Source organism: Diadema antillarum, unplaced genomic scaffold (assembly GCF_040938485.1).
Source record: "Diadema antillarum isolate AM-2024a unplaced genomic scaffold, OU_Dant_1.0 seq00000136_RagTag, whole genome shotgun sequence".
In the NCBI taxonomy this organism is placed as follows: Eukaryota; Metazoa; Echinodermata; class Echinoidea; order Diadematoida; family Diadematidae; genus Diadema; species Diadema antillarum.
Genome location: NW_027271213.1, coordinates 2,551,244 through 2,565,520, shown reverse-complemented (window position 1 = coordinate 2,565,520; position 14,277 = coordinate 2,551,244). Strand labels below are relative to the sequence as shown.

At 35.1% G+C, this 14,277-nt stretch overlaps 1 protein-coding gene across 1 annotated transcript in view; it reads right to left on the bottom strand.

Moving 5' to 3' along the window:
• Nucleotides 1-2,525, bottom strand: part of LOC139727563 (structural maintenance of chromosomes protein 4-like) — a 37,552-nt gene extending 35,027 nt beyond the window's left edge. Inside the window, exon 1 of the mRNA XM_071638545.1 lies at nucleotides 2,459-2,525. The gene's annotated coding sequence lies outside the window, so the exon portion shown is untranslated. The remainder of the gene's footprint in view (nucleotides 1-2,458) is intronic.
• Between the last annotated feature and the right edge of the window lie 11,752 nt (nucleotides 2,526-14,277).

The window sequence follows — 14,277 nt, the reverse complement described above, 5'->3', positions numbered from 1 at the left end:
GTATTCAGGGCCGAATTCGATATCCTTCTTGCGCCTATATTTCAACGGGATTGCCATGATTTGATATTCGGCTGTAATCTTTATGATGCACCACCAGAAGGGGTTGAAAATGTGTCTTTTATTTTTCCCCCAATAATCTCTTCGCACTATTCGAATATCACGATTTTTTTTTGCGCCTATTTCTATACCTCAGATTTCAGCAAGATTGCGATGATTTCGTGAATTCTTTCGGCTGTAATCTGTTGTGATGCACGCACAAGAAGGATTGAAAGTAGTTTTTTTTTTCCCGATAATTTCTTCACATTTGTGCATGCGTTTTTGATAACCAACATGGCATGCAGGACCGAATTCAAGACCCTTTTCGCGCCTACTGTTTCCGCAAATTTCAACGGGACTGCGATGATTTTATGATTTTTTTTAAAATTTTTTTCTCGTCACATTTTGTGCATGCGTTCTTAAAAGGTACACAACAGGACAAATTTCGTTATCCCTTTTGTGCCTATCTTCATTATGAGACCATTCTGAAGGAATGAAATGAAAACAAACGCAATCAGATCTTTATACTGCTGTAATTTTTTCAATTTTTCTAAAAATCTGCACAAGTAAACTTGTTCTAACATGTCATCTGCCACGCTGCTGCAAAGCCGGGATCAGATCATGGGTTAAAAAAAGGCATGAGTGAAATGACCACAGAAATGCGTGCGCCCCTACGAATACATACTCCTTGTCTGATGGCATGACCGCCGATCGCAAGCAAACGAACGATGTAAACGCGTTGGGGAATACCGGCATGCATTTCAGCAGTATTGTACATACACGTATAAGGCTTAAAAGGGTATTGATCAAGCAAGACAACATCCAAAAAAAAAAAAAAAAAAAAAAAAGCCATGGGGAGCAATGGAATACAATCCCAATGACCATGTGGATGGATCTGAAAGGGTTAATTTCTAGTTTTTCATCAACCAATCCATTATGCCTTTAAGATGAAAGCCAATGTAAAATTTTATCAATTTCACGACAAAGATTAAAAAAAAATCCAGCAGAACAGTGCAAAAATGATAAAATCGGATAAAAAATAAGGAAGTTATGACATTTGAAATTTCAAAAATTTTCAGAAGACACTTCTTGTCCCATTGCTATGAATGAATGAATGAATGAATGAAAATTAATGAATACTCAAGAGTCAATTTTATTGATCTGTATGTCACAGTACATAGAAATTTAGCTTCCAATTCTTCCAACTTGTTACACACAATAATTATGAAACACACACGCACGCGGACACACACACACACATACACACAATCAAACAGAAAGTGACAAGCCTGACAGAAAAAGAAAGACAGGAAGGATCTCCTCTCATACGGTAGTAAGTCTTTGAAGAAAAAAAAAAGGTCTCTCAATAAATAATCAAACAATTCTCAACTATTGGAAATAAACAAAACATGTATGTATAAACAGAAGTGTATTCAATTCACATCACAGTAGAAAATAAACATGAAGCAAAAATGAATATGAGTCCCCAAGAAGCAGAGCTTGTGAGTGGAGCCCATTGTGAATGTACAACATTAAAACTATAATGTACAGTGTGAAAGGAAACTTGATCTATAGATGAGACATCTGGGGCATTGCCTCTGCAGACTGGGGAAAAAAAAAACATACCCTCTATCATGAAAATCACCTGTTATTTTCTTAATCCTTCACATCTCCAGATGTTCATTATGTGTGCACTTCCTTTATTGCAAATAAATAATGAACCACACATTCGAAATGTGCTTTAAAAACGAAATAAATAAGTGCCGGTAGGCCCGATAGTAAATCATCGCCCAGCATGCATTCTATTTGTTACGTCTCATGAATATTCATTTCTGTTCTCAGCGAGCTGTCCGTTGTTTTTTTTCCACACGCATACATTGCGTATTACAGTATGTGCTACGTTTTATCCATATTAGCGCATGCGCTGTGTAAGTCGTACTACAATACGAAATGCGGTAGGACTCTAAAAACCTCGGATAAACTCTTTCACAGGGCTCTCAAAACAGATCATATTGTAAATCGACTTCGCCTGCCATGATTGTAAGTATCTTATCTAAGAGTAAGGCTACTGATTTCAGTATAAAACCCTCTATTTTGGTCTCTGGTCACATAAATGCTTAGCCATATCAGGTGCTTCCGTGACAGGTATAGGTTTGCTGTGCGACCCCTTTACGGTACGTATTTGTCCGTATGGGGTCGCTGCTGCGGTAAGGTGTTACATACAATGTACGTTCAATTTCGAGGTTCATACAATACATGCATTACATTGTGTGGGACTTCACATTACAGGAGATCGGAGATTGCAAAACATGGCAAGTTAAAAATCATATTACTACTATTTTTCAGCTTCATACGACAAATAAGTTCTTTCAACTCATATCTTTATATCAGAATACAAAACAAAATCAACCCCAAAACTTACCAGGACTGAAACAAAGAGGTAAAATGAGTATTAAAACAGGTTCAACTGTTCTCGAAAAAGGCGCTAGTTCGTTACCGAAGGATAATCACGCCAGCTGATTGGCCAATTTATTTCGCCACGGAGAACGACGCCATCTACCGGCGGCGGTTGCTCGCTTCGAGGATTGCGCGAGAACCTCTCTCACCCACTGACTCCCACCTAGTGCTCCCACCATGCACACGGAGGCAGGGAGATTTTACTGCAACGTATATAGGCCTAGAGAAGGAGAGGAAACAAAAATCTCTCCTTTATCAATATACCCACCGGAATATACAAAAGTTTGTCTTGGTATAAACACAAAGTCTGTATACATGCGAGTTGACCTAAGGTCATAATGCAAAAAGACAGCACTTCTGTTTACGTATGCATTATTCCTAAAATACAACATAACGAGCCAATAGTAGGCCCTTTTATTGTTTAGTGTGCAAATAAGATATAGGACAAGCAAAGAAAATTAGTAATAAAGATAATTAACATTAATAATATTGCAATTCTTTAACTGTAAAATAGTACTAAACATGCAGAAACACGCATTAGTCAATTACTCAATTCTTATCGAGTGATCATCAACCTGGCGAACAATATATGCACAATGTGCGCAAGATGGTTATCTATTATGTTAACTTTTTTTATGAGATAGGCCTACTTATGCACCCTTTTTTCAGTCCGGGAGTACTTCATAACGAGGAGTCAAATAATTGTTCCGTACAAGATTACCACCAAATTAGTCCCAGATAGAATTTCAACATTTCCTCTGAAATACAGCTGAAAATGGCAAACATCAAGAACCTCTTCTTTGGTCTCCATATCCAAATTCTATTGGGAAGAGCTGCTTGGAGCATGGACCATCAAAGCCAGTGAAATGCTTAGCATTCATAATCATTGTCATGCTGTAGAACCTACGTATAAATTTGCACAAACTGCGAACAGATTCCACTCCTAACATCCCTGCTGCTCTATGTTACTTGCCTGCAGCCATTAGCGGAGCGAGTCATGTTGTCATGAAAATTTGCTAGATCAGAAAAGCGGCTTAGTGACAAAAAGACATAAGTAACACGCTGTTTACAAGACACCTTAGCTAATCGTTCATCGAATGTTCAAAGGACTTTGATGGAAAAACTTGAATCCAATATATAGCCAAAACAGGAACCTCCGCAGAATGTGTAATAATCATAATTCGTTGATATCGTAGTATCTCAAAATTGTTGAAAAGCTTTTATATGGGTCTTAAAATTTCGTTATCATGACCGTGGAGTCGTCATTTCCACAAAACTAACAAATAGATAGGAATTATTTTCAAAACGGAAAGAATATTCACAAATTAACAGGGTTGGTATGTAGAAAAACTCTTGAACTATTTATATAATTTTCTTGTTGCAACCACAGAAAAACGGGACCCTTTCGTCTGTTTGTAAAAAGTTATAATTTTCGTGCCACTCTACTATATAGGAAATAAAAACGCTTTTCTAAGTCAGAAATATTCAATTCAAGAGCTATCAAATCAAATGTTCCTATAATATTCATATCAAATTTCTTGATACCATTAAGAACATGACAATAGTGGATTTGTATAAGTTATCAGTTGCAACACTGTTCTCATTTTTATAATAAATAGCTAGAGATGAATTGAGTAAGAAGGGTAAGAAAGTCGATCGATGTAATTCAGTCTGACTCTGATCTCAATTCAAAGAAACCACCACCCCAAAAAAAAAAAAAAAATAGGAAGAAAGTACTCCCCCTGTAGGTTTTCCAAGCGAATACTGGAAAGGTATTGTGACCAAAGTGCTTCATCATCAAGCTTAACGAAGATGAAGCAGTACAACGGTCCAGGAGAAATCATAGAGGAGAAGAGAAAAGGGGTTATAAATTACATGCCATTGCAAGATTGGCGATAATCACGCCTTCGAGTATGTGGTTGGTATATATAGGCTTATAGGCCTATAATTTGTATGAGTGGACCCACAATATACAAGCTTTTCTTTGTGGTGGGTGCCCCATCTCCATCCTCCATGATTTATCACCCAAATGTGTCCCTTGTTCAATCCCCGTCAGAAGGATATGATATTACACTGTTTTTATATACCTTTGTTGATATTTCCTTGCTTTCATTCACATTGTGACTATATGTTACTGAGTTTGTCGAGATAGAGAAAAATGAATTTGAAATAGGAACTTGGCCTGCCAATGAAGATTGTGTAATAGGATAAAAAGTTGGGAGGCAAATTGTAAAAGATGGGACTTCTATCAACGATCGATCGACATCATTTTAAACCCCAAATCTAAACAAATCCGGTGTTTGGACACCCCAATCACATTCTTGTAAGCGAGTAGGAACATAAACATGTCAGGCATAACTCTGTTATATGGTAATTCTTGTTGGTGTGTTGCTGGCGCACATACCCATAATTATGAAACTTTTGACACAAATAGCACACTTCCGCTAACGAGACCGAGTAGTAAGATAGAGCTCACCAAGTATGATTACAATACACAATATTTCCCGAATCACGCTTTCACGATCATTCATGAGCTATTGTTCTATAGTTCTTTCTTTGATTTAAAAGTCTTATCGTTTGTATTGTGTTCCACAAGGCTGTCGAAGATCTCAACTGACCGGTTTTGTATAGAGCATCTAATTATAAAAATGATCTGCTTATTCATATAGTGAACCGCGGATTCATGATATGATTGAAGAGCTTTTTATGAAAACAATTGCTGCTTCTTGGCGACAAAGTTTTAACCTTCATTGAGCATATAATGAGAGAAAAAGTTTGGTATCATTCTGGCACAATGAAATTATTTGCCTCCGGTCATATTGATAATTGATTTTCCTATGTTCTTGAGGATCACCGCGTCAATTGCTAAGCAATCGAGATGAACCAAATTATTTGGTATTGGTGCTCTAATTACTCGGAATTGCTCGTCTCTAACTTTTGTAGCAGAAAACTTTGTCGCGACGAAACACAATTGTCCTTTTGTCGTCAAGGTCATGAATTTCACGTTACTGTAAACCTTATATGTACAGAGAGAATGTTGCTTATATACCGGTAATGATAATGGCACCTTGACACGACCTTGCCCAAAAGGTGTCATTAAAGGGAAAATGTTTAGATGAAAATTGAATGTTGATTAAAATCACCAAATGTGCCGTATTATAGGCCCCGAATAAGAATTTATATCTCGGGATTGTGCACACAAACTGTTAATTCCACTGCTGCATGTCCAATCTTTCACAATTAAATGAAGAAACCAATATCATAAATGACTTTTCTAAAACATTGTTGGAGTGTACAAAAGGAGTCCCTCACACGGAGATGATCTCGACATGAATGTGAAATGCACGCCCACATTTCTCCGTTCAGACATAATTATACTGTTGATACTCCTCAATCGCGAATCTATTAACCACTCGTGAAATTGTTTGGAAGTCCCGACAAAAGAAAAAAAACGCTAAACATGGCACATAAAGTGTTATTGATATCCGTAATTGTATATACATATACATATATATATATATATATATATATAGAGAGAGAGAGAGAGAGAGAGAGAGAGAGAGGGAGAGAGCAATAATAATGTCACAATAGAGGGAATGCCAATTGCCTTGATTTTAATTCAAAATCCGAATTTTCGGAATTAAAACAAAGCAAATGGCATTTTATGCATTCCTCTATTGTGACATTATTATTGCTATTTCTATAGTACTGCCAATACGCGGAGCAACTAATATATATATGTAATGTAATAACAAAAACGAAAATGTTGCGGCTGTCGATCTGACCTGATATACTGTAGTTGTATTTTATTCATATTCTTATACCTTCGGTCTATGATATATAACTTGATTGTATCAAAACATATTGGAGAAGATACATTATTGTTATCAGGAACTTCCTGTCCTACATGTTTTGATATAATTATGATAAAGATTATTCGCAAAACGCTCCGGCATACTGAGTAACGCATTCAGCATGTAATTACACGAAATTATAAAATCTTTACATAATGGAACATAGTAACGCTATAAAAACGTGAATGTAAATTGATTTCTAAATTAACTGGCCCTACTATCCACATCATCAACTGCTGTATACACAGCGTACGTTATGTGCATCACGTATACTCTTGTATTTTTTCAAAGAAAAAGGAGGAACCTAAACTCAACAAGAAGGGGGGGCTTACGGTTCAACTTGTCACATACGTGGGACCGGGCAGTCTGTGAGATTCCAAGTCGTCTGTCACGCACGGGTAGTGCACCCTTGCGTGACGTTCCTACACAGCTTCACGTATATAACGACCAGCCTTCTTCAGGAAGGATGCCAGATGAAGCTGATTGTGATTAATCAGCGAAACGTTGCCAAAAACGTGAGTTAAATTCCAGATCTTCGATTCATAATTCGTCTAAAAAAAATAACTTTCATCAACATTTTCAAAGGAAATATAAGTCATGATGATGCATTTGATATCTGTGTGGCGGTAAAATTTAGAAGGAGCCAAGAAGAAAAATCAATGAATGATTGGATGATAATTGATTGATGATTCCGAATGACTGAACGGAATGGATCACTGAATTCGTTGAATCGTCACCGTATCCAGAAGATATAATCATGATATAATCTAGTCCCATCACGTGATATTTAAATGCGACTTCCGCTCTTCTAGGAAATCAGTGGATAGGCGAAAATTATAAAAGCACTGCTCGTTACGTCAGAAGCAACATCCAAAATAGACTTTTATATAACAGAGCTCACTTTACCGACAATATTACAAAAATCTGAGTTTCTCTATTAAGTAAAAAAAAAAGTTAAATATCAACCAAAGATCGGGGATAATGCCGGGGAAGATAGCGGGGAAAAAACTTAGCTTGGATTTCAGTTTGAATAAGTATGGGTAGATCATATGAAATTTATTGTCTATGTAAATTGACGACATATTATTTTGTCACACAAAAAGACAAATCTTATCTATTTTTTATTTGTTTTTGTTCTTCAAGTTTGCATAAGATATTGATTTAACAGTCTTTGAGGTACGGTACGGTGGGCTCCTCCTCAATTATAATTTTCAGTTTTATTGTCAAGTTTTTGGAACCAATTAATTAATTGATTAATACGCAGTATGAACATGGTTGATGTGAAGTTAGTGTGATAATTAATTCACAATAACATTCATGTTTACATGACAATAAGTAAACTAATGGCTTTGGATCATTATCATCATTGTGTATAACAAAATTGTTAAAATTGTAGAAACTAGCTATAATGAGTCTCATATTTGTATATATCATGTTTGATCATATTGATTAAAAAAAAAATGAAAATGATGCCATACGGAGAATAAATCAAATCAAATCAAATCAAATAGTATCATTCTTATAGACATATGGATTTATTTTGTATAATACTCCAATGATTTGATTTGATTTGATTTTTGACTTGATTTGATTTATTGGTTTCTGTAGCATCATTGTACATGCACATTCATGTACAAGCATACATATAAGTTGTTCACATAATATTTTTTCCTTCATTGCCTTTACACAATGTACAGCAAAATGTACAACAAAACATACAACAATGAATAATACAGTGGGGCTACAGCATAAGCATGGCTTGATTTGCGCGCAGCCCCCATACATACATAATGTTATACATCGGAAGGAGAATAGGAGAGAGGGATGACTTGCATCTGTTTGTCCCTTGCATTTTGTCCCTTCAAATTGTCAAATAGTTGTATTGATAAATGTGTCACTTTGTTTTAAGTATGTCATTTTATTGCTGGAAATCCGAAACAATTGAAATGGAATTGAACTGGTATCACAGCATATTAACATAATGATATAATGTACATTTTTACTCACCAGCAGATTTAAAAAAAAAAAGACTCATTACACAAACACTGAGGACGCAATGTAGATACTTCTTTTGGTAATTGAAGAAATCATTGAATAATTTGAAGCTGAATTCCCTCTCATGGATTCCCACAAGTTTATCTCAAACAACTAATTTTTGCATTTTGATATTGATCCACTAGGCTTCGATTATCATTGCATTGTGCCAATTTGCCATTCCTACACTTCGCAATGCATAAAAAGCTTGTGTGGCACGCACTGAGTGCTTCTGTACAGGAACGTTTGTTGTCTGTATTGTATATTACATCCATAGGAATCGAATTTACTTCTTTTCAAGAAAAAAAAAATCGATTATTATTCGTGGTCGTTGTAGACAAACAAAACATATGTTTTATAACTAGCTAAACAGTACCCATTAGTGAACAATCCGAATACACAGACAAAGGAAAACCATGTTCAAATCTCTGGTTGTTAGATAACTTACCTAGCTCCAGGCATTTTAATACCACACGTCGCGTCGAAAGCCAAAGGATTTTTTGATCAATTAGTTTGAAGGTTCTTCATTAGTATTTTCGTAAGAACTTGTAGAGAGGTGAGGGAAAGCAGTACACAGTAATAATGATTAGGGTGCCTTCAGGGGTCTCGATCTTGTGGTTCTGTTGTGGAGGTATTGGGTGTCTGAACTCATTTTTGAGGTTTTGGCGATAAATGACAGAACGAGGTGTGATATAAAGACCTTTGTTTGCTGGGATGGCTAGTGTATATGTTATGCACTTGATTATATACAGTATATATATATATATATATATATATATATATATATGCATATATATATATATATATATATACATATATATATATACATATATATATATATATATAATATTGTATATTAATATATATAGAATATATATCAAATATATATATATAATATTATATATTAATATATATAGAATATATATCATATATATATATATATAATATCATATATTAATATATATAGAATATATATCATAATATATATATATATATATATACGTATATATAGGCCTATATATATATAAAACAAAACCCAAAAACACTTGTAAAGGGTAAATTGCTCGAAAAATTGTGTGCCGAATATAAACTGTTGGTCATGCAATAAGAACTTGGTTTCTCTATTATTTTCAATATCATTGATAACCAACACGAAGTCTTATACTTTCTCACTCTCCCCCCCCCCCCATCTCTCTCTCTCTCTCTCTCTCTCTCTTTCATATATATAATATATATATATATATATATATATATATATATATTATTTCGCATTACATTGATTTCTTTATGTTAAAGTAATTGTTATATTTGAAAAACTTTATTTGTTGTAACGGGGGGGGGGAAGAGAAAATAGTGTCTATGCTGGGGAAAGATTGTGCTATTGACTGTATGGGGAACATTTTCGGAGAGGAAAAGAGATACTTCATTAACCGTTAATTATACCTGTACCAATGAATCAAATGTGCACTAATTTTTCAAACACATATCTATGGGCAGGAAAATAATATGGCACACGGATAAGTTAATGGATAAAGTAGTTAAAAGATCATAACTGTGCTTCAAAATGCATTCTTATAATAATGTCCGTTGTCAAAATGAAGCGGAAAGGAAGCCGCCTCACCGTTAATCTCCAAAGCCCTGTACTGCTATAACCAGATCCGCAACGAGTATTCCATAATGAGAAGGAGAGCTGATGATTTGGTATGAAGAAGCCATAAAAATCGACATAGGTTTTCCTTATTGTAATCATGGCATTGAAAATATCATCCCTTCCCAATAAAGGAGAAAATGATTCGAAGAGGAAGTAGAAAAAGAAATACCATCGGATGCGGAAGAGGAGGGAGTATAATTATGGCTTCGCTATTTCGTCCATTAAAATAATGTATCTTAATTGCGTATATACATGTTACAAAAGTATACAAATGATTATATATCTTGCCTTGAGAGTTTCTCGTTAAAACCATGAGCAGAGGTGACTCCAAAGTAATGCTATTCACCTAGAAGCGCAGCCCAGAAGTTGCTACATGTAGTACTTTTGAAGGCACCGAGACCTTTAGCTCTAACCAAAATTCAAAATTAGGCAGAGTATTTGTGTTTGATATTTTGGATCGAAAATTTAAATAAAAGAAGGGGAATATGTGGGATGAGAAGTTGTGTGGGGGATGCGATGTTGTGGAGGGATCCTTCATTGACCGTACGTACGAAGCAGGGCACGATGTCAGAATTGCTTGAGAGTGACAGTACGAACAGGGAGGTGGGAAGAGAATATTCTCTTCCTATATACCTCCCTGGTACGAAGCAGCGCGCGATGTCAAAGTTGCTTTGTGACATCATTTCACAAATTGTAGGTACACTATTTGGAAAATAACAGAAAATCAAGTGACATAATTTTCGAAATAGTACGCCATTAAGTGTCAAGCACGCCAACATTCTGACACAGCTGAAAATAATCATGCGAGGGTTTTTGAACCAATCACTAGAGGATACATTTTTCTATCCATACTATAATACAGGTTATTTATTCTGCCCGAATTTCGGGATCATGAAAGCCCTTCATAATTATCTTGAGCTTGGTATAAATTTCATGTAATGAATCATATTTTTCGTAAGAAATCAATTATTTCAACTCAGAAATAGTGAATCGATAATAGTAAATTGCTATACACGAAGACAAGAGGATTTTTAGTAAGCATAAGCTTTACATTTGAGACCTACTGTTTGCTTCATGATTATGCGGGACATGAAAACAAAGTCATAAAAACATAAAAAGTAATTGTGGCCAGGAGTGCTATGCAAAATCTCATAGACCAACTCACTGAGGGAAATCAAAGGTTTCAAATTGTTACTTGAGTGAATAATCGTGATATGTAAATTTCAGTACATATTTTCTGTTGGCGTAAAAGGGCCGATAACAATATTTGAATAGCGGAATAGAGATGGCCGTATGTAAGCGAAGGCTTACACAGAAATGAAATAAAATCACACAAAAGAAATATCAAAGATTCATTTTCTTGTGATCTTTATTGATTGCATTTCATATAAACAGAAAACATCATCCAGGTGAATAGTTACAATGTTCCCACAAACGAAATATCGCAGACGATTGTACACCGGTAAACATTAATCATTATATTTCACTTCAACATGTGATCATGGTTATAACGAAAAGGGATCTGCAGAGCAACTCATTTGATCGCAGACTCATCACTGACATATACACACAGATACATACACATACAGACACAGACACACACAGACACACAAACAAACACATCAGATGACAAAGGGGGAAAAATGTCACAAACAGACACCACTGCAGGACGCTGAGGAGATATAGGGAGGTAAATACATTAATACTCATGAAGACTCTCTTCCCTTTTTCACTCTGTAATACAGTGTGTGTGGGGGGGGGGGGAGATAAAGGACAAACTGAGGGAGGGAGAGATAGAGAAAATATTGAGAGAAAGAAGAAAAGACGTGAACGGATGGGGAAAATATGAAGGGCAGAAGTTATGCAACATTAATGTGTGAGTTTTAAGTTTATTATTCCGAATTACATCTCTCTTTTTTTAAATCAAAATACATATTAATTATGCATGCAGTAGAAATACAATGAAAGATTTGATTTTGTGTAACTCTGTTTAAGACATGCATTTACTGTGAGTACTAGTGAAAGAATTGGGCTATTCAATGGTATATCTCAACGCATCGTACGAGCTCTGCAACACGAAGAAGGCGATGTGTTGTTTGAAAGTGTGGACTTGAATTCTTTTATTTGTGAATTCTTGCAGAAGAAGAAGAAGGAAAAAAAGGAAGAGGGACAGGAATAGGAAGAAGAAATGGAAATAAAAAGTATATACCCTCATGCTCGATCACCAGTGACTGATGGGCGTCGACATAATGTACCGGACGGAGTAAAATGATAGCGAGGTCCTTAATCTTTATCTTTATTATATGATATGGCTTGAGGGTCTGATAATCAGTTTCGTTCTTTCCTGACTGGAAACAAAGTTGAAGCTATATCGGAGTAATTATCTGAAGGACAAAAACAAATAAACAAACAAAAAAGCAAGCACCATCAACAAAACGACCTCAAAATCTCATCTCCTTTAATTCGTCTGAAAAAGCAATCTTGCTTCCAGGCACACAATTTTGTAACTGCAGATGAAAAGAAAGTACCGAGGAGCAATCTGAAAAAACAAAAAAACAAAACAAAACAGCGAAAGCAATTAGGGTAATTAGGTGGTAATCTTCGGGCAACTCCTTTGGTGTTTTTACACAATGTGGCATCTACGCACAAAAAAAAAAAGAATAAGAAAAAAAAAATATTTTTTATCGTAAACAATCAAATTGAAGGAGACCTCTCCAAGAATGATGAAATATCAAAGGCTCTTTTTATCCTGCCAATGGTGAGAAGATGTGAAGACTGCACCTATTGATAGTTACTGAAGTAACGGACCTTGAAAGTTTCTCACCACTCTTGGGTTACAGCGTGTGATGTTGGGACAATTTGTTGGATTCATAATTATTTTGGTTTGAAATAGCTTCAAACATATCTTTTAATGACGCGCAAAGTTCGTAACACAATATTCATCTTGGATTTGATCATCAGAGAAAATATGGTGTCTATGTAAACACATTACAATATACGTATTCACGCAAGAGTTTGTTCGCAAAAACCGATAAGTCCATATTTGCCAAATGGAGATATTTGCGATTAAAGGTCCAGAAAAATAAAGAAAATAATAAGAAAATTTTTGCTTCTTTTTACCATAACTTTAAAAATGTACCTTTATATGTAGTGACCAATATATCATTTAAAAGGTATTATTTTGTACTTTATGACAGAGACCGTACTTCAAAATCTTCAAAAATGGACTTATCGGTTTTTGCGAACAAACTCTTCGTATCTTTTTTTTTTTGTGAAGTGAATGTTCGTTATTCCAAAGGTTCAACAATCCGAAAACAAAAAGGGAAAAAAGAAAAGACTAGCAAACAAAAAAAAAGAAGAAAGTAACAAAAAACAAACCTTCGGAACTACGAACCCGATTTCATTTTTGGATTAATGAACCTGCGGAATAACGAAACTTATTTCATGTTCGGGTTGACGATATTTCGGAATGACGAGCTGTAACCGAATATACATAGGCGTAAGATGAATTATGCCTGAGTTGTGTAGGAACATTATGCGCTCAAAAGAAACGAGTACATCAGTATATAATCACCATGGTAGCACAATATCATGCCATTTGACAATTTACGTACAAACATTATTTGGGTTTACACTGCGTGATGAGGCGTGTCGATACATGTGAAGAATGATATAACTTCTATACGACTGCAAATAACACTGTGAAATCTTACGACTTATATATTTTTATTTTTCGATGGCGTCCGATGTAATTTCGTTGACACTTCAAACACTATGGTGTGTTTTTTTTTTTCAAGTTATTGATTAATGTAAATTTGAACAAATACCAATGGTAGTGCAGTTTCAATTTTAAGTGTAATGTAATTGTTCACAAAGAGAGAAAGGGGGGAAATACGCAGTTGTACTGAATATTTGTAATGGACACAGACTATATACCAGTGGGCTGATTTATTTGAGGTGCTGAAATAAAGTATCATTCATGTTCTGTTGCACTTCTTTGGTCTAAAGTTCCCCAGTCACCTGGTAGCCACCGTCAGAGATCGTAAATGTCTAATTAAAGTTAATTTGAAATGTTTCACCAAAATACAACAATCTTAGATTATCGTTATTTTCCCTGACACTTATCAATTTTACATTTGAATAATTCCTTTATGCCTTGATATATGCATATCATTGTTCTATTGCTGTGTTGTCATTGATAACGATTATATTATTATCATCGCAATTTTGTTAGTGTTGTCTACA